Consider the following 22452-nt stretch of genomic DNA (forward strand, 5'->3'; position numbering starts at 1 on the left):
TTTGTTTTTTTTTTTTTTTTTTTTTTTAAAGATTCTTGTCACAACCATACTGGCACTAGTTATAGGTGCCATTTACTTCGGGCTAAGCATTGATTCTATTGGAATCCAGAATAGGTAAGTAAATCTGGATCTTGATTTAAAATAAAAAAGCTGTTACTTTGTTCAATTTATGAATATACATTAAGAATTTAAGTTTAACTCTACACCAAGAATGTAAATAATCCAATTGACAAATGGGCTAAAGAAATGAACAGACACTTTACAGAAGAAGATATACAAGCAATCAACAAACATATGAAAAAATCTAGTAATAAGAGAAATGCAAATCAAAACCACCCTAAGATTCCATCTCACCCCAATTAGAATGGCGATTATCAAGAATACAAGCAACAACAGGTGTTGGCAAGGATGTGGGGAGAAAGGTACACTCTTACATTGCTGGTGGGGCTGCAAATTAGTGCAGCCACTCTGGAAAGCAGTATGGAGACTCCTTAGAAAACTTGGAATGGAACCACCATTTGACCCAGCTATCCCACTCCTTGGCCTATACCCAAAGGACTTAAAATCAGCATATTACAGAGATACAGCCACATCAATGTTCATAGCTGCTCAGTTCACAATAGCCAGATTGTGGAACCAACCTAGATGTCCTTCAATTGATGAATGGATAAAGAAAATGTGGTATATATACAATGGAATATTACTCAGCCATAAAGAATGATAAAATTATGGCATTTGCAGGCAAATGGATGAAACTGGAGAATATCATGCTAAGTGAGATAAGCCAATCTCAAAAAACCAAAGGAAGAATGATATCGCTAATAAGTGGATGATGACACATAATGGGGGGTGGGAAGGGTTAGTGTTGGGGTTGGAGTTGGGTTTAGGGAGGGGGGCAGGAATGGAGGAAGGAAGGACTGTAGAGATGGAGGGGAGGGGTGGGAGGGGAGGGGAGGAAGGGAAAAAATGGCAGAATGAATCAAACAACATTACCCTATGTAAATTTATGATTACACAAATGGTATGCCTTTACGCCCTGTACAGACAGAGAAACAACATGTATCCCATTTGTTTACAATAAAAAAAAAAGAATTTAAGTTTAAGATAAATATAGGCTAAACAGCACTACTGTATTGTGGATTTGGATGAATGAGTGAATTGAAAACTGGAAGTCACTTTTGTTTTTCACATGCATAAACATATGTCTCTGTTGATACAGAACATAAAATTTGCCTTTCTAACCATTATAGTATATAGTTAAATGACATCAAGATTATTGACATCATTGTACAAGAGTTACCACCATCTTACTCCAGAATTCTTTTTTATGTTCCCAAATGGAATTGACATACCCATTGAGCAACAGCTCCTCATAGCTACTTCTCCCAACCCCTGGCAACCACCATTCTTTGTCTTTCTGAATGTGGCTATTCTAGGAACTTCATGTATGTGGAATCTTAAGTACTTGTTTTTTGATGATTTATCTCCCTTAACATAATGCCTGCATGGTTCATCCATGTTGTAGCATGTGTCAGACTTTCTTTCCACTTTAAGGTGAATAGTCCATTACATACATACACATACACACACACACACACACACACACACACACACAAACAAACACACACTCCATTTCATTTATCTATTCATCAATTGATGAATATTTGGGTTGCTTCCTCCTTATGGTTGTTGCAAATAATGCTGTTTTGAGTGTACAGATACCTGTGTGAATTCCTCTTTTCAGTTCTTGGGGTATATTGCCAGAAGCAGAATGGATGGGTCATATGGTAGTTGTGTTGATTTTTTGAGGACCTGCCATGCTGTCTTCTACTGCAGCTGTACACAAGGGTTTCAGTTTCTCCACATCTTCCCCAACACTTAGTAGTTATTCTTTTTTTTAAAATATCAGTAAAGATCTGGATCTTTTGAGAAATGTCTATTCAAGTTCTTTGCCCACTTTAAATTTATTTTGTTGTTGAGTTGTAGGAGCTCTTTGTATTTCTGAGATATTAATTCCTTCTCAGATCTATAATTTCCACACATTTTCTTTACTTCTGTAGGATTTTTTAAAAATTGTATTGATGATGTCCTTTGATGCACAAATATTTTTAGCTTTGGTGTAATTCAGTTTATCTATTTTTATGCTGCTAGTTAACCAATTTCCATTGTTTTGGATTTGTTTGACTTGAGGGTAAGATAAGCCAGTGGGATTCAGCTTTACTAACCGTGAATAATGGTTATGTTAGTGTTATGATTGATACCTAGTTTCAGTTATAATGTACCCTTAAGAATCTTGTTCCATGATGAGATTTATTTATTTGTGTTTTGTATTAGGTTTTGAAATGGGGTATCGCTCTGTTGTCCAGGCTGACCTTGGATTCCTGGGCTCAAATGATCCCCCTTCCTCAGCTTTCCAAGTAGCTGGGACTGTAGGCTTGTACCACTGCACCTGGCTTTACAGTGAGACTTTTTAAGGTCTGCGTCATGTTCTGAACATAAGTGCTCTGCTGCATCACAGACCTCGGAGTTCTTGTCACAATATAGGTGCTGAGAACCACACTTTGCTAGACACTGGGCTCTACTTGACACCCAAAGGCTCAGGTGACCTTCCAGAGACAGCATGTGGTATTATTCTTATTTTATTACTGAGGATAGTTGAAGATGCTTATGTTGAGCATATGTTGATGTCTGGAAAAGACTAATTAGTTTTGAAAGAATGAGCATAAAAGTGGATTTCACTTAGGTAAAAATGTTCTTCCGTGTGGAATCAAGTGGTGTTGGTCTACAGTGAGACTGTTATTGCAGCTATTTTCAGAGTTAGGTCATTGCTTATCTTTTGACCTTCCCTGAGGACTGGGATCTCTGAATTGTTTCCATACTTGCTCATAATTGATGGTTTGTGTAGGTTGTATTCTTAACTCACACAGCATATCTTTGTGCTAGGATCTAGGAGCTCTCGGCCTTTATGTTGTGTAGCAAGAAGTATTTGGAAAAATTGTTGATAAACTTGCACTTATTGGGATTTTAAAGATGCACTGGAAAGCTGGACATTAATAGTCTTGGTAATATGATCCAGAGAAATAAAGAACAGCTTTAGCTGTTTTTCCAGGTGTTTTCTGGAGAAATTATATTAATTTGTATTGTTTGACTTAAATTTGCTACCATTTTTTATAAGAATTTGGACAAAGTGGAAGTGGCCTAAGTGTGTGGATTGTCTAATACCTCCTGGTTTGCTTGATCTGTGATTAATTCTTTTGATTAGGGGAAAAAAAAATGTCTCAGTGCCATCTCTAGAACCAGGTTGTTAGAACTTTCTTCAGGGATAAATACCAGTGTTTCATCATTTTAAATTGCCAGGGAGGCCAAGGGTTTAGTTCTCTTTGCCGTGGTCAAGTACTGTCTTTACACTTCCTCTAACCTGTGTAACTGAGACACTGGGTTTGAATCCTGTGGAGTGTGAGCTCCTTTGACTTAATACACTTACAGAGTTCTGATAGCTAAATAAATTAGGAAAAAGGTATTTAAAAAATTAATCAGAAGATCCAAGATGGCGGACTTCAGGGTGACTGCATCTCCTGTCGCTCCAGAACCCAGGATTCAAGAAGGGGAGGTATTGAGAGACTCGGACCAACATAGAACCGCAGGGTGAATATCTCCCACCAGGTGAAGCTCGGCCCGGGTGGCAGGGCAGCTAGAGTCTTCCCAAAGCAGCCCTGCTTTATCCGGCGGCAGGCTTGACCCACAGCCAGCTTCTTGGAGCAGGCCACCCAGTGCGAGCTTTTCCGCACAGAGCCAACCCCAAGCCCCAGACCCAACTGGCCTGCAGGCGGCTTCTGGGACCAAGGCAGGACAGGGACAGGCTTTCCAATAGCTGCCTGGCTCCCCCAGGCAGGGGCAGGCCCTGTCTATAGCCAGCTTCTAGGTGCAGGACCGCCCATTGAGAGGATTTCCATGCAGAACCAGCCTCCAGCCCTGGACCCAGTAGCGGGCTAGGGGCAGCTTTCTTTGGAAGCACTGCATTATCAAGTTCCTCCAAGACTTCAGGCTACTGAAGGCTGGAAGGTGATATACTGGAAATCTACAGGGACACAATAAGCCAAGAGGAAATCTGCAATATCTCAGAGTCCCACTGATCCCTGACCAATATGAGAAAACAAGGGAAGAAAATGTCCCAAACAAACCTAGATACTACATCAATAAAACCCAGTGATAGCACAGCAGAAGAAATGTCAGAAAGGGAGTTCACAGTGTACATAATTAAAACAATCAGGGAAGCAAATGAGGAGATGAAAGAGCAAATGCAGGCATTGAAGGAGGAGATGAAAGAGCAAATGCAGGCATTAAATGATCGCACCAATCAACCGTTAAAAGACCAAATATGGGAAGCAAGAGATCATTTCAATAAAGAGTTAGAGATACTGAAAAAAAAAAGGAAACAGAAATCCTTGAAATGAAACAATAAACCAAATTAAAAACCCCATAGAAAGCATAAGCAATAGGATAGAACACCTGGAAGACAGAACCTCAGACATTGAAGAAAAATATTTAATCTTGAGAACAAAGTTGACCAAACAGAGAAGATGGTAAGAAATCATGAACAGAATCTGCAAGAATTATGGGATATAATGAAAAGGCCAAATTTAAGAATTATTGGGATTGAGGAAGGCTTAGAGAAACAAACCAAAGGAATGAACAATCTATTCAATGAAATAATATCAGAAAATTTCCCAAATCTGAAGAATGAAATGGAAAACCAGGTACAAGAGGCTTATGGGACTCCAAATATACAAAATTACAACAGACCCACACCAAGGCACATTATTATGAAAATACCTAACATACAAAATAAAGACAGAATTTTAAAGGCTGTGAGAGAAAAGAATCAAATTACATTCAGAGGGAAACCAATAAGAATATCAGCAGATTTTTCAATCCAGACCCTAAAAGCTAGAAGGGCCTGGAACAACATTTACCAAGCCCTGAAAGAAAACGGATGCCAACCAAGAATCTTAAACCCAGCAAAACTTACTTTCAGATTTGACGACGAAATAAAATCCTTCCATGATAAACAAAAGCTAAAAGAATGTAGAAAAAGAAAGCCAGCAATACAGAACATTCTCAGCAAAATATTCCATGAGGAAGAGATGAAAAACAACGATGCAAATCAGCAACAGGAGGCGCTAGCCTAAAGGAATAGCCAAATAAAGGAGAAACCAAATCATGTCAAAAAACAAAAATGAGTCAAATGACTGGGAATACAAATCATATCACAATAATAACCCTGAATATTAATGGCCTGAACTCATCAATCAAAAGACATAGACTGGCAGATTGGATTAAAAAGAAAAATCCAACAATATGCTGCCTGCAAGAGACTCATCTCATAGAAAGAGAACCACAGACTAAAGGTGAAAGGATGGGGAAAAACATACCATGCACAGGGACACAGCAAAAAAGCTGGAGTATCCATCCTCATTTCAGATAATGTGAACTTCAAGCCAAAACTAGTCAGAAGGGATAAAGAAGGACATTACATACTGCTTAAGGGAAGCATAAATCAGCAAGACATAACAATCATAAATATCTATGCCCTGAACATTGGCTCATCCATGTACGTCAAACAAATCCTTCTCAATTCCAGAAATCAAATAGACCACAACACAATAATACTAGGCGATTTTAACACACCTCTCTCACCACTGGATAGTTCTTCCAAACAAAAATTGAATAAAGAAACCATAGATCTCAATAACACAATCAACATTTAGACTTAATAGACAGATATAGAATATACCATCCAACAAAGAATGAATACAGTTTCTTCTCAGCAGCACATAGATCCTTCTCTAAAATACATATTTTATGCCACAAAGCTACTGTTAGCAAATACAAGGAGATAGAGATACTACCTTGTATTCTATCAGATCATAATGGATTAGAAATAAATGACAGAATAAAAAACAGAAACTACTCCAATACCTGGAGATTAAATAATACACTATTATATGATGAATGGATAACAGAAGACATCAGGAGGGAAATAAAAAAATTCTTAGAAGTAAATGAGAACAAAGACACCACATATCAAAATCTCTGGGACACTATGAAAGCAGTACTTAGAGGAAGATTTATATCATGGGGCGCATTCAAAAAAAGAAGTAGAAATCAACAAATAAACAACTTAACACTACAGCTCAAAGCCCTAGAAAAAGAAGAGCAGACCAACACCAAAAGTAGTAGAAGACAGGAAATAGTTAAAATCAGAGCCGAAATCAACGAAATTGAAACAAAAGAAACAATTGGAAAATAACAAAATAAATAGTTGGTTCTTTGAAAAAATAAACAAAATTGATAAATCCTTAGCCACACTAACAAAGAGAAAGAGGGAGAAAACTCAAATTACTAAAATTTGGAATGAACAAGGAAACATCACAACAGACACGATTGAAATATAAAACATAATTAGAAGCTATTTTGAAAATCTATATTCCAACAAAACAGAAAAACTCGAAGACATCAACAAGTTTCTAGAGACATATGAATTACCTAAACTGAACGAGGAGGACATACACAACTTAAATAAATCAATTTAAAGCAATGAAATAGAAGAGGTCATCAAAAGTCTACCAACAAAGAAAAGTCCGGGACCAGAAGGGTTCTCAGCCAAGTTCTACAAAACCTTTAAAGAAGAGCTCATTCCAATACTCCTCAAAGTATTCCATGAAATAGAAGAGGAGGGAACCCTCCCAAACTAATTCTATGAAGCCAATATCACCCTGATACCTAAACCAGACAGAGACACATCGAGGAAAGAAAATTTCAGACCAATATCCTTAATGAACATCAACGCAAAAATTCTCAACAAAATTTTAGCAAATCGCATACAAAAGTATATTAAAAAGATAGTGCACCACGATCAAGTGGGTTTTATCCCAGGGATGCAAGGTTGGTTCAACATTCGGAAATCAATAATTGTCATTCACCATATCAACAGACTTAAGAATCACATGATTATTTCAATAGATGCAGAAAAAGCATTCGATAAAATACAGCATCCCTTCATGCTCAAAACACTAGAAAAAATTGGGGTAGTGGGAACATTCCTTAACATTATAAAGGCCATCTACGCTAAGCCCATGGCTAATATCATTCTAAATGGTGAAAAACTGAAAGCATTCTCCCTAAAAACTGGAACAAGGCAGGGATGCCCTCTTTCACTACTTCTATTCAACATCATCCTTGAAACTCTAGCCAGAGCAATTAGACAAACCAAAGAAATTAAAGGGATATGAATTGGAAAAGAAGAACTCAAACTATCCCTGTTCATTGATGACATGATTATATATTTAGAGGAACCTGGAAATTCCACCAGAAAACTTTTGGAACTCATAAGTGAATTCAGTAAAGTAGCAGGTTATAAGACCAATGCTCATAAATCCAATGCATTTTTATACATAAGTGATGAATCTTCAGAAAGAGAAATTAGGAAAACTACCCCATTCACAATAGCCTCGAAAAAAATAATATACTTGGGAATCAATCTAACCAAAGAGGTAAAAGATCTCTATGATGAGAACTACAAAAAATTGAAGAAAGAAATTGAGGAAGACCTTAGAAGATAGAAAGATCTCCCATGTTCTTGGATAGACAGAATTAATATTGTCAAAATGGCCATACTACCTAAAGTGCTATTCAGATTCAATGCAATTCCAATTGAAATCCCAATGATGTACCTTACAGAAATAGAGCAAGCAATTATGAAATTCATCTGGAAGAATAAGAAACCCAGAATAGCTAAAGCAATCCTTAGCAGAAAGAGGGAAGCAGAGTGTATCGCAATAGCAGATCTTCAACTCTACTACAAAGCAATAGTAACAAAAACCGGCATGGTATTGGCACCAAAACAGACAGGTAGATCAGTGGTACAGAATAAAGGACATGGACACAAACCCAAATAAATACAATTTTCTCATATTAGACAAAGGGGCTAAAAATATGCAATGGAGAAAAGATAGCCTCTTCAACAAATGGTGCTGGGAAAACTGGAAATCCATATGCAACAGAGTGAAATTAAACCCCTATCTCTCACACTGCACAAAAACTCCACTCAAAATGGATCAAGGACCTTGGAATCTGACCAGAGACCCTGCATCTTATAGAAGAAAAAGTAGGTCCAAATCTTCAACATGTCGGCTTAGGATCAGACTTCCTTAACAGGACTCCCATAGCACAAGAAATAAAAGCAAGAATCAGTAACTGGGATAGATTCAAACTAAAAAGCTTTCTCTCAGCAAAGGAAACTGTCAGCAATGCGAATAGAGAGCCTACAGAGTGGGAGAATATCTTTGCCACTCATACTTCAGGTAGAGCGCTAATTTCCAGAATCTATAAAGAACTCAAAAAACTCTACACCAAGAATACAAATAATCCAATCAACAAATGGCTAAGGAAATGAACAGACACTTCACAGAAGAAGATCTACAAGCAATCAACAGATACATGAAAAAATGTTCAACATCTCTAGTAATAAGAGAAATGCAAATCAAAAATACCTTAAGATTCCATCTCACCTCAATTAGAATGGCGATTATCAAGAACACAAGCAACAATAGGTGTTGGTGAGGATGTGGGGAAAAAGGTACACTCATACATTGCTGGTGAGGTTGCAAATTAGTGCAGCCTCTTTGGAAAGCAGTATGGAGATTCCTCAGAAAGCTTGGAATAGAACCACCATTTGACCCAGCTATCCCACTGCTTGTTATACCCAAAGGACTTAAAATCAGCGTACTACAGAGATACAGCCACATCAATGTTCATAGCTGCTCAATTCACAATAACCAGATTGTGGAACCAACCTAGATGTCCTTCAGTTGATGAATGGATAAAGAAACTGTGGCATATATATACAATGGAGTATTACTCGGCCATAAAGAATGATAAAATTATGGCATTAGCAGACAAATGGATGAAATTGGAGAATATCATGCTAAGTGAGATAAGCCAATGTCAAAAAACCAAAGGACAAATGATGTCACTGATAAGCGGATGATGACACATAATGGGGGGTGGGAGGTGTTAGTGTTAGGGTTAGGTTTAGGGTGAGGGTTAGGAGGGTGGCAAGAATGGAAGAAGGAAGGACTGAATAGAGGGAAAAGAGGGGTGGGAGGGGTGGGGTGGAAGGGAAAAAAATAACAGAATGAATCAAACAACATTACCCTATGTAAATTTATGATTACACAAATGGTATGCCTTTACTCCATGTACAAACAGAGAAACAACATGTATCCCATTTGTTTACAATAAAAAAATAAATAAATAAAGTTAATCAGATTCACTAATATAACTGCTGGATGTTTATGCAAAGTATTTGAAATTAGTTTGTTGAAGAAATATCTGCACTCCTATGTTCATTGTAGGCCTATTCACAATACCCAAATTAAGGAATCGAAGAGTCCATCAGCAGATGAAGGGATAAGGACAATGTGGGGACAGTGGAATACTGTTCCATCTTAAAAGAGAAATGTTGTCATTTGTGACAACATTGATGGAATTGGAGAACCTTGAGCTAAGTAAAATAATCAGGGCAGAGAAAGACAAAAACCACATGTGCTCACTCGTGTGTAGATTGTAAAACAACCACACGCTCATGACCTCTTCTAAGCCCTGTTACTTCCCAAAGGTCCAGTCTCTAAGCACCATCACACTGGAGTTTCAGGCTTAAACAGGAACTTAAGGGGAATCCAATTCAGTAGACAGCAGCTTAAGAATGTGAATTTCAGAATATGCTAGAATATGGAGACAGAGATCAAGGGAGACCTCAAGGGGCCTCATAGGGTCATGCCTCCCTCTGTTTTAGCCAGAATGATTCATTCATTCATTGTTTCTTCCCTTGTTTCTTTTCTTCCTTCCTTCCTTCTTTCTCCCTTCCTCCCTCTTTCCCCTCCCTCCCTTTCTTTCTTTTTTCTTCTTTTCTTCTTGTCTTTCTCTTTTTTTCTTTCTTTCTCCTTTCCTTCCCTTCCCTCCCTCCCTCCCTCCCTCCCTCCCTTCCTTCCTTCCTTCCTTCCTTCCTTCTTTTTCTTTCCTTCTTTCTTTCTCCTTCCTTCCTTCCTTCTCTTTCTTTCTTTCTTTCTTTCTTTCTTTCTTTCTTTCTTTCTTTCTTTCTTTCTTTCTTTCTTTCTTCTTTTTCTTTCCTTCCTTCCTTCCTTCCAACAATCTGCTTAATGTCACATCATTTGTGGAAGGAATTCTGTGGATAGAAAACCAGCCTAAGCGTGTTGGGTCAGCTGAGGAATCTTGTTCCCTTCTGTCCTGGCAGAGCTGGGGTACTCTTCTTCCTGACGATCAACCAGTGTTTCAGCAGCGTGTCGGCCATGGAGCTCTTTGTGGTTGAGAAGAAACTCTTCATGTGAGTAGGTTTCTGTTCAGGGAAGGGGCATTGCTGTCTGTTAGTCAAATTGGTCATATCTGGAATTGGGCCAAAGATGTGATCCTTGGGATTACCAGTGGTTTTCTTCTGCTTTACCTATTTTTTAAATTGACAAAATATAAATTGTACACATTTATAATGTATAATGTGAACTTTTGACATATGTATGGGGATTACTAATATTAGCTGAGAAAAAATAGCCAGAGGTGAGATAGAAAATCAAGTGTGTGGGGCCTCTTAGCAAGGAAAGGTAGTTTCAGGATTAGTTTATGGTACGCAAATCCCAGTAGTCCAGAAAAAGCAAGCAATAAAGGGACTGAAAACTAACTTTTCTTTTAACAAAATGGTAGGTCATGATGGCTCTTGCAAGAAAAGTTTGAGAGTCTTCGGTAAACCTGAAGAGGTAAATCAAGCAGGAAATTGGTGTAGGAGGTAAAGCTGACAAAGAACGTGACCAACTGTAGCCCCTCAGTGAGTGCAGGAGTAGAAGGAGTCAGAGGGCAGCCTCGTAGTAAAGAGTAGACTGGGTTTGTCTCGTGTTTTTCAAAGATGGAAGGAATTTGCCCATGTAGACATGCCAAGGAGAGGAATCATGAGAGAGGGAAGGGAGAAGACACCAGTGGAGGAGTTTGGAATTAGAGGAGGAAGATGTCAGGGAGAGGAAAGACGAGGACTTAGTAGTTGACAGGACTGCAAGTTGGAGATGTGATCCTCGAAAGAAGCAATCTTTTTCTTTTTTGAACATGAGAATAGCAGAAGTAGAGTTTGGGGATCTGCTGCCACATGGGGGTCTTGGAGAATAATCACGTCACATTCTTCACACTCAGAAGTGGGGAGAGGAAAAGCCTCTGTTACCACTGAGATTAGCCCCTGAAGTGCTTCTCTTTAGGCAGAGCCAGGCTCGGAGGAGACGCAGAACCTCTGAGGAGAGTGAGGAGATGCAGACTCTGCGTCCCTGGAGGGGTGATGTGGGTCAGAGTGGGCAGCAGCAGGACGGGTGCTGTCACGAGAGAGGGTCACAGCAAGAGCCTCAGGGAGGGTCACAGCAAGAGCCTCAGGGCTGCCCCAGGGAGCCGCAGTGTCAGACCTGGTGGCAGCAGAGTCTGCGCAGCAGCATCTCACCTGGGCTGTGCCTTCCTGGCCTCATCTGGATGTGTGATTTGTGTCTTTGTTCTCCAGACACGAGTACATCAGTGGATACTACAGAGTGTCATCTTACTTCTTTGGAAAATTGTTTTCTGATTTACTACCCATGCGGTTGCTTCCAAGTGTCATATTTACTTGTATATTGTACTTCATGATAGGTAAGTAACAAGACAAAGAGGACGTGTTTTCAGCCTTGAATGTAGGTGAAACCAATTTATTTACATTTATTTTATTACTATCCATATCATTTTGTAGAAATATCTAGAGAGATTTAGACAGACATAAAAATATTAAAATACACACATATAGTCTTCCCCATCCATTCTCTAATCAGAGGAAAATGGTGACTTTGGGGGTTTAATGATTTAATAAAAATATTTATTTGATAGATATAAACATTCATTTGTACATTATGCTCACACTTCCCACCAGACTCATTGCATCAGAATTCCCATGTATTTCACTGATATACACACACACACCAGAAATATCTATTTTAGACAAAGTTCTGTACAATAAAACCATTATTTAAGTGTAACCCTTCCATTTTACAAAGTCAGTATGTTGTAAAGAATTAGTCATGTGTAGATCCCCAGGCTCCTGATAGGTGTTCTTATGCTTTACCTCATTATGGTTTATGAAATAGGTTAAGAATCCAAAATTAGTCCTGTTCTCAGTCACAGAGCCAAGTGGTGATTTGTATAGAGGAACTCAGGCTATGGAGACACCTCCTCTCCCCTAGATATTAAAACCACTGTGAGCTTGTGAATCCTGATCCTAGCCTCTTCACTAATGCAGTTGCAGGGGACACTGAGTATTGTGGCTATGTGGGTATGTGAGTGTGCTGTTGATGAGTTTCCTGTGAGAGGAGAAGGCAGGAGAATTTGGCCAGTTGTGCTGCCTGTACTTGTTTAATTCAGCAACTCAGAAATTGCTCATCATTAGGCACAAGGCAGCACAGGTGTTCGTTGTATGGAACAGTATTATGTAGTAAATGTAAAAAGCAATCTGTATGATAACTTTATGCATTTACATGGAGGGAAAGAATGAAATTGGTGACCCAGGTAGGTGGATCGTGCATGACTTTTTTCGTTCTGATATTTAGAGTTATTTGTACAATAAACCACCCCAGCTACACAGTGGCCAAAGCAGCTGCACTGACCCCTTCTCTTCTTTCAAGGGTTGAAAGCACAGGCAGACGCTTTCTTCATCATGATGTTTACCCTTATTATGGTGGCTTATGCAGCCAGTTCCATGGGACTGGCCATAGCAGCAGGTCAGAGCGTGGTATCTGTGGCTACACTTTTCATGACCATCTCCTTTGTGTTTATGATGGTGAGTGTGAGAGGGAATTGAGCCCCTCGTTCCTGCCTGTCCCTTCACCTGTCCTGAAAAACCTGCTTTGAGGATTCTGTATGTGGGCTCGGATACTTTCAAAGACATTTGCTGAAGTACAGTTTATATTAGAGAATGTGCTGGCTTTCCTCCTGGCCCTTTCCTGCCTTTTTTGCTTCTGTTCTAAAGTAATTATTATAAATTAAGTACATCTCCATTCTAATGTGCTTTTAAAAGACAATTCTGATGATATTTTATGACTTGATAAATAGGAACTTAAAAAAACAGAACAGTTGGCTGATTCCCTCATAAAAAATGACAGGTTATCTGTCAGCCTTTAATGCCAGTGTTAGAGAACTGCCAGCTGTTCACCCACAGCAATTTGGTTGAATTCACTACTCTGATTCAGATCCAAGCAAAGCTCTGTGAGAGGTATAACCGTGTATGGCATAGGGGAATCTTACCTGGCCCTTCTTGTATTTTGAAAAGGTGTATTTTAAAATACTGGAAAATTCATTCTAGGTCACCTCCTTTCTGGTCTTCTGAGAATCTCTTATATCAGTCTATTTCTGCGTTTTCTGCTTGATGGTTATTATTCCTAATCTTACATGTCCCTACATTTTACACTCACATAGAATCAATGGATGAATGGAATCAGTTACCATGATTTTTCCCTCTCAGACATCAAGTAAATAGGACTGCTTAGTATATTAATGTAAATGTTAATATTACTTTCTGCTAGAGTAGGAGTATGTATCTTTAAATGCAATATACTTAGCTCAGACTCTTCCCAAAATTTGGTTCTTTCTTTCTGAATTTGGAAACTGCCAATGTAGGTCATCAAAAAAGAGCTAAGTCTTATTTATATTGTCATCCAGTCAGTTGAAATGTTTTGTTTTATTTATTTGATGGGTTGATTATTATTTAAAGGTTTCTCTGTGGAACTTTAAAAAACATTCTTAAAACCACATTTTACTCAGCGATGCTGTGTTATATGCCAAGCATGTGGTACATTCAAAAGTAAATATTCGAAGGCCCACTGCATCACTGTCACTGTTCTGCACATCTCAGTGCACCTGGCACCTGTTAGTACAAGTGTTACATGGACCTTGTAACTGTCCCTGGTGTGTCTCAAGCAGTCCTTCCTGGCATCTTCATTGCTTTCTGGTCACTTTAAATGGAGGTTGACTATGTTTTCTGATGTACTTCACTATATTATGCTCTCTGTTAGTTCTAGGTGTTGGGTTATGTTAAGCCTGCTTTCAGAACCCCAAATTATTCCTAAAGTCATCAACATAGATTACAAACCCTTGTATATAACGAATCTTATTGTATGAGTTTGGAGGAGGACATCGGTTGCTCAGGATTATTCTGGATTATGTTCTTAGATTGCAAGGTTTATTAGGGTGAACACATAGTGGTGGCTTCATTAAAATAATAAGCATACTTGTTTCTTCATGTCCATGAGTTCTGTATCTGAAGATTCAGACAACTACAGGTAGAAAATATATAAAAAAGAATTGCATCTGTACTAAATATAGACAGACTTTTTTCTTGTGATTTTCCTTAAAGAATATAGTATAATAACTATTTATATGGCATTTTGTTGTATTAGGTATTATAAACAATGTGGAGTTGACTTTAAATAAGTACAAGTTGTGTATAAAGTTTACAGGATATGTGTGAGTTATATGCAATTAAGGGACATGGGCATTCCCAGATTTTGGTATCTGTATGTGGATGCCAAGGGATGACTGTACTTCTTAATCTTCCCTTGCAGTTACAGAGAAAGATGAGGATCTAGTCTTGACAAGGATTTTCCAAATAAGTGGAATATATGATATAGACTACAGGTTTATTGTATTTACAGGTTTATTGTACTTTCTTTAAAATCATGAGCTGCCATAGTTATGCAGAGGTATACACATACAAAGGAAGATTAGTAAGTGCTTAAAGTAAATGGAAAGAATTTCAAGAAAGAGTTGGTCTTGGCAGAAATGTTGAGAAGGTTTTAGAGTTCTTAAAAAGGGTCTTGTTCTAACCTTTCAGTTTGCTTTTTGTAATTTTTTTCAGGTCTTTTGGTAAGTCTTAGAACCATTGCACCTTGGCTTTCCTGGCTACAGTACTTCAGCATTCCTACATATGGCTATACGGTAAGTTGTCTTCATCTTTGTGAGTGGGTTTCCATCTGGGAACAACCAGAATCAAGCCTGACCCTCTCATTTCCCTAGCCATAAGCTGTGAATATCTGCCATCTAGGAATTTTCTTTCAGGAGAAATGCATGAGTATTTCCTTTTAGCCTTGTTTAGCACAAGGTGAGGGAATCAGCTGGGTATTTCCCCAAATCACACCATTGTCTGAGGAAGGTAAAGAGAAATCTCTTAGTAAAAGAGTAATCTTAGTAAAAGATTGACTAGTTAGTGAAATAAATATTATGTTTCAGTTTGATAAGGAAATAAATGAGAAGATGAAATGTCAAAAGTGAAATTAGAAGGAAAACAAAGACTATTTGATACTCAGAGCCATGTTGATTTTAGGGAGCTAATCAGCTCCAAAATAACCCATGTCTTATATACACGATGACCAGGTTTCTAACAAGTCATTTCACAGAAACTTGGTATGTTTTTAGAAATAACAGTAGAATTAAATTGAAGAACAGTATTAGTCAGCTTTTTTAGCACTGTGACCAAAACACCCATCGAGAACCGATCAGAGGGCTGGGAATATAGCTCAGTTGGTAGAGTGCTTGCCTCGCATGCACAAGGCCCTGGGTTCAATCCCCAGCACCAAACCAAAAGAAATAACAGATTAGAGGAGGAAATAACAGATTAGGGATCTCAGTTCATAGATGACTGACTCCATTGCTCTGGGCACGAGGTAAAGCAGCAATCATGGAAGAAGGGCCCAGCAGAGAAAAGCTGCTCAGCTCTTGGCAGAGAGAGAGAGAGAGAGAGACAGACAGAAGACAGAGAGGAGGGAAGGAGAGGGAGAAAAGGGCTGCAGGGAAGATACACCCTTCCAAAGCATGCCTCCAGTGATCCATTTCCTCCAGCCATGCCCCGCCTGTCCATGGTTACCACCTTGTCAGCCCATCTAAACTAGAACGGACTGATTAGGTTACAAGTCTGCTAATCTAATCATTTACCTCTGAATATTTCTACCATTAACATAGGAGGTTTGGGGAGAAACCACATATTCCAATCATAACAGACATAGTTGTGATAATTCCTTGGAAACCTTTTGAAATTTACAAGTTTTTACCTTGCCTCACTACCCTTTCTGTTATAGGCTTTGCAGTATAATGAATTTTTGGGACAAAACTTCTGTCCAGGATTCAGTACAACAGAAAACGAATTTGCAATGTAAGTATGCATGCAGTATCACAACACGAGATTGCTTACTACTGTGGTGTGGTGTAAAAAGACCCCTGGGCTTAGGATTGGTAGGAATCATTTCAGTGTCAACAAACATTTCTGAGCTTAATTTTCTTACTCATAAACTGAGTCATTGTGTACTAATGCATGTGAACGTGCTGTGCAACTACATTCTGACAAGTCAAAATTGTATTTAACATGGACTACTGTTTCCTGTGTGTTGCTTGCTAGTTTTGATCATTTTAAGAGACCCTTTTAATAGCTTTTGATTATGGTTTAGTTCTAATTTTTTTCAGAACAATTTGAAATGGGCTGCTTTGAATAGTTAGCAAGAGCTTACAGTTTTGAATTGTATGTGATGCATGTGAAACCAGACACTAGTAAGATCTACAATGCATGCAGTAGTAGGATAAAGAAGGAAGTTCATTTTTGCATACCATCATTAAAGCAGAAATCAGGTTTTAATAAAAATACAGGATCTTGTTAAAATTCAATAATATTTTGTTTTCTTTGGCCGTTGTTAGTGGTTTGAGTTTGATGCATGAATTAATGAGTGAAAAGAAAATACTGATAACCTAAATCTCTTCTAAATGTTCAAATAATTGTTAGTAATAGGACACATTTCTATTTTGAGTACTGATAAGGAAAATCTCTGTGAAGAAGGGTTTCTTTACCCTGCCCATTCTTTTCTGTTTGATCTGGGTGTGGCATCTCTGTAGCACAAAGTCATTTTACTGGTCAGGATGGAGTGCATGGGAGAAGTGGGACCAGATAAGGAGGAGCCCCCCACAGGCTTCATGCTCACAGACAACTTATCCTCACAAAAGAAGGAATCTCCTCTTACATCAGGAGAACCCACAGATATTTTTGGAACTGATAATTTCTTAGTGTTGTGCCCAAAGGTTTGAGACCCCACAAGGACCACCAGAGACCACGATCAATGCAAGCAGCAAAGAGTCATTTATTAGTGAGTTCGAACCCGGTCCTCTGCGTCCTTAATCAACGACGCTAGGAGAGGCCCCGAGCCCTCGTCAGCAGGGTTTTTATAAGGAAAAGCAAGCAGTTTTACAGTGTTCTTCTAATTGGCTAACATTCGAACAGCTAAACCTCCCCTGGTTGGGTCCGGTCAATCTATTTGATTTTCATTGGGTCCGGCCAGAACTGGACGGTCCTAGAGGAAGAAGGGGGGAGGGAACAGGTGAACTATTCAGGAGCTGAGTCGGGGCTAGGCCCTGCTCTCGTCCTTGACAGATAAGGTCTCCAGGCAGCTGCACATTCCTTGGACAATTATCTCTTAATAACCTTGGTAAGAACAGGGGCCCTGCAGTCCTGTCTGTCCTTGAGGCAACCCTGCTCTCAACATTCCCCCTTCCCAAGAACATTTAGAGAGCCAATCTTGGGTCTCTATTGTTCTAATTCCTGCTGCTTAATGGGCTGGTACTGGGCTTTTAGCACCATTAGCTGCACTGTATTTATTCTATTTTTAACATAAGCAATTAACTTATTGATTATACAAGGTCCTACAGTTAGGGTTAGTAACAACAACAATAGGGGTCCTATCATAGCGGACACCAGAGTAGTTAACCAAGGGGAAAAATTGAACCAGGATTCAAACCAGTTCTGGCTAGCTTCCCGTTCTTTCTTTCTGTTTGCTAGTCCTTCTCTTACTTTTGCCATGTTATTTTTAATTATTCCAGAGTGATCTACATAAAAACAGCATTCTTCTCCCAGGGCTACGCACAAGCCCCCTTGTTGTAAGAATATTAAATCCAAACCTCTTCTGTTTTGTAAGACCACTTCAGCTAGGGAGGTTAAAGATTGTTCTAAATGCGAGATTGAATCTTCCAACCGCTCCATGTCTGCATCTATTGCTGCTCTTAGATTGGAGTAATATGTGTTCTGAGTAACTAAGGAAGCTACTCCAGTTCCTAACCCTCCCAAGCTAGCTCCGAGCAGCAGACTAAGAGTTAATGTGGTAATAGGTTCTCTTTTTTTCCGAATAAGGTTCTGTTTTAGGCCCCATCCTTGTTCAATCAAGGTCATAAAACTTTTGTACTCATGGTAAATTAGCCGCGGAACCAATCTGACTAGAACACAGTAATCCTTTGACTGTTTTAACACACTCCAGTGGACGCAGGGGGGTGAGTCCAGAGGAGCAAGCCCACCAAGTATCGTTGTGGGGGATTATAAAAGAATTCTCTTCCTCCGGTTGGATTTTCCATGTCAAACGACAGAGGGATCGGCTGGCATAGGGCACTGCTCCTAAACAGAGCCCTTGCCCTGACACTTGTTCTAGGGTTAGGGACTGTGTAGATCGCCAGCGGCAATCCTGGAGCTTGGTGGAGGTAGTAACATGCGCTTGCACTGCTACTCCCTCATAATAAGGGGGAACAGTGTCATAGCAGAGCCAGCAGGACCTGGTCCAATTGGGATAGGTGGCATTGAGCACTAGGAAGGACCGAGACAAAAGGCTCAGAAGGGGATGAGCTTCCGTTAGAATTGAATCCACAATTGACTGTGTATGGGGTTGGTTAGTTCTTAAGTAGGGGGTACTTAAGGAGTGGGTGGTCGGTTGTGGGGTATTTGGGAGGCTAGTAACTAATTTAATAATTCTCGGACCTCGAGTGGGGGGAATGACTGGAACTCTTTGGGCTGGAGGGTGTAAAATAAGGTTAGGCCCTAAGGGCTGGGTGAAAAACTTTATAACCATCCGAACAGTGAACACTATCCCCATATCAGGTCCCTCAGCATACAGGCGCAACCCCCAGGATCGGGTTCTCATCCACTGTTTATCCTGCCTTCCCTTATCAGTAAAGGTGATGGAGAGGTGGTTACACCTATTATTACATGAAACTGTTTTTTTTTTTCTCGCTTGACTTCAATCAGGTCCCGAGAGGCTTTTATCCAATAAGCCTGCCCTGTAGTTTCACATCCCCACTTAGCACAGAAATAAGATTCCTCCCCTCCACATTCTTTCTGGTGGGAATAACCAGGACATACGTAGAAGGGGAGGCGTTGAAGTTCTTCCCTCCCACGGGTATGAGCACAGTTAAAGTTTCTTGTTTTCCCACTAACTGTATCTGTAAGGGCCCGCTTACTTAGATGTAATCCTTTGTCAACACTGATAGTGCCTGTTCCCACTGAAAAAGCCCCATTTGCTAAAGTGCAAAGGTCTACTTGCAGTTCAGGCCACCATGTCCATAAAGGGTGGTGTTCAGTCACAGTCAAGCTGGGAACTTTTGCCGTTGGGTTTGATATCTCCCAGGTGATTTCATAAGGCTGATATGGGCTAAAGTTGGTGGCTCCAAAAACTGGAGCCGCAGCTATGGTTGTGGTCAGAACAAAAGAACAAAGCAAAAGCAAGAACATATTTACAGCCTATGGCGGCAAAGCTTGATCTTTAGTGGGTTGTCCTTAGACCTGTCCACTCTCCAGGCAGAGTCGTCTAGGGCAGGAAGCACGATGTCAGAAAGGGGTTCAGCCAATTTGGCGTGGGTGTGATGAATCCAGGAGGCGATGCCGTCGACTTTGAGGGCGGTGGGTGTAGTCAAAATGACCATGTAGGGGCCCTTCCACCGCGGTTCCAAGTTGCTCTGTCGATGTCGCTTCACCAGGACCCAATCACCCAGGTGGAAGTTGTGAGGAACAGGAGGCGGGCCTGACTCGTACAGACTTTTGAGCTTAGGCCAGACTTCTCTGTGGGCCCTCTGCAGGGCCTGGTGGGAAGATAAAAGTTCAAAATCATCTACATTTTCTTCTTTTAACAGCCGCTCAGCCAGATCAGGGAGTATTGGAGGTGGGGTCCCAAACATGATTTCATAAGGGGTGAGTCCCATCTTATAGGGAGAATTACGCACCCGATATAGGGCATAGGGAAGGAGAGCCACCCAGTTACCGCCAGTCTCCAGGGTTAATTTGGTTAAGGTCTCTTTTAAAGTTCTGTTCATTCTTTCTACCTGTCCTGAGCTTTGGGGTCGATAAGCACAATGCAGTTTCCAATTTGCCCCAAGTACCGAAGCCAGCCCCTGACTTACCTGTGAAGTAAATGCTGGCCCGTTGTCAGACCCTATCATCACAGGAAATCCATACCTTGGCAGGAGGTCCTCTAAGATCTTTTTAGCCACTGTCTGTGCCGTTTCCCGCTTGGTGGGGAATGCTTCAACCCATCCTGAAAAAGTATCTACAAAAACTAATAGATATTTATACCCATACCTTCCAGGTTTTACTTCAGTGAAATCAACTTCCCAATATGCTCCTGGCCTATCCCCCCTTAATCTATTTCCTGATTCACACTTGCTATATCCAGCATTTGTTAACTTACAAACTCTGCAATTTTTGACAATTTGTTCTATCTTATTTTGCACACCTTTAATTTTTATTCCTGCTTGTAGCACCAAGTCCTGTAATTTCCTTGTCCCCATGTGGGTGGTCCGGTGGAGCCTGCACAACACTTTTTGCCCCATCAGTTCTGGAAGTATTATCCGATTTTCAGAGTGTTTCCACCATCCATCTAAGCATTGGGCTAGTGGTTGTTGGTGAATCCATGATAAGTCCTCTTCCGTGTAGGTTGGGTCTTTTGGGAGGGTTCGTGGGCCAGAGTCTGGGAGTTGAGCAACCGTGATCAAGTCTCTCTGGAGGGCTACGTTACGTGCCACCTTGTCTGCCAAGCAGTTGCCCCTTGATACTGGATCAGATGGTTTTTGATGCCCAGGGCAGTGTACGATAGCCAATTTTTTTGGTAACCAGAGGGCGTCTATCAGGGACACAATTTCCTCCTTGTTTTTAATAGATTTCCCTTCTGCAGTCAGCATTCCCCTTTCCCTGTAGATAGCCCCATGGATATGGGCAGTTGCAAAGGCATAACGACTGTCCGTGTATACAGTCAATTTTTTGTCTTTTCCCAACGTTAGTGCCTTAGTCATGGCTATCAGTTCTGCCTTCTGGGCAGAGGTGCCCATTGGTAGGGGCTCAGCCCAAATTACCTCTGTCTCAGTCACTACTGCTGCACCCGCATACCTTTGACCCTGATGTAGAAAGCTGCTCCCATCTGTGAACCATACTGCATCTGTATCAAACAGCGGATGATCTTGCAGGTCTTCTCTAAGCCCATGAACCTGGGCTAGGATTTCCGAGCAGTCATGTATAGGTGAGTCCAGGTCAGGGTCAGGAAGCAATGTAGCAGGGTTGAGGGCTGAGGGTGCCGGAAAAATAATTCTGAGAGGATTAAGCAATAGGCTCTGATAATGTGTGAGCCGAGCATTACTGAGCCACCGATCTGGAGGTTGTCTCAGGATTCCTTCAATAGCGTGTGGAGTGATCACATGTAATTCTTGTCCCATTGTTAATTTATCAGCATCTTTTACCATTAGGGCTGTGGCTGCAATCATACATAGGCATGGGGGCCAGCCCGCAGCCACTGGATCCAGTTTCTTTGACAGGTATGCTACTGGTCTCCTCCAGGGGCCTAGGTATTGAGTTAAGACTCCTTTTGCTATCCCTTTACTTTCATCTATATAGAGGGAGAATGGTTTAATGACATCGGGAAGCCCCAGAGCTGGGGCTGACAATAGGGCATCCTTGATTTGTTGGAATGCTGTATCTGCTTCTGTTGTCCAATTGAAAGGCTGTTTGTCTTTTGTGGCCTCATACAGTGGTTTTGCTAGTTCCGCAAACCCTGGAATCCAGAGTCGACAGAAGCCAGCCGACCCGAGGAATTCCCTTACTTGGCGTGGGGACTGGGGTTTTGGGATTCTTAAAACAGTTTCTTTGCGGGCTGGGGTCAACCATCGTTTACCTTCCCTTAGGAGATAGCCTAAGTATGTTACCTCGGGTCTGCAGATTTGAGCTTTCTTTGCTGACGCCCGATATCCCAAGGTGCCCAGTGTCTGGAGTAGATTTTCTGTTCCTTGGATACCTTCATCCCGGTTTTCTGCAGCTATAAGGAGATCATCTACATATTGTAACAAGGTTAGGTTGGGATGTTTTTGCCTGAACTCACCCAAGTCTTCGTGTAGAGCTTCGTCAAACAGGGTGGGAGAATTTTTGAATCCCTGCGGCAGTCTCGTCCAAGTAAGTTGTCCATTGATACCCCTGTCAATGTCTGTCCATTCAAAAGCAAATAGCTCTTGGCTCTTTGGAGCTAGAGGCAAGCTGAAAAAGGCATCTTTTAA

The 22452-nt window shown here is 40.5% G+C and overlaps 1 pseudogene; it reads left to right on the top strand.

The window, feature by feature from the left end:
- The window catches only part of LOC124994213 (broad substrate specificity ATP-binding cassette transporter ABCG2-like), a 53997-nt pseudogene that overhangs the window by 26640 nt on the left and 4905 nt on the right, over positions 1-22452 (top strand).

The sequence above is a fragment of the Sciurus carolinensis genome, chromosome 10, assembly GCF_902686445.1.
Source record: "Sciurus carolinensis chromosome 10, mSciCar1.2, whole genome shotgun sequence".
In the NCBI taxonomy this organism is placed as follows: domain Eukaryota; kingdom Metazoa; phylum Chordata; class Mammalia; order Rodentia; family Sciuridae; genus Sciurus; species Sciurus carolinensis.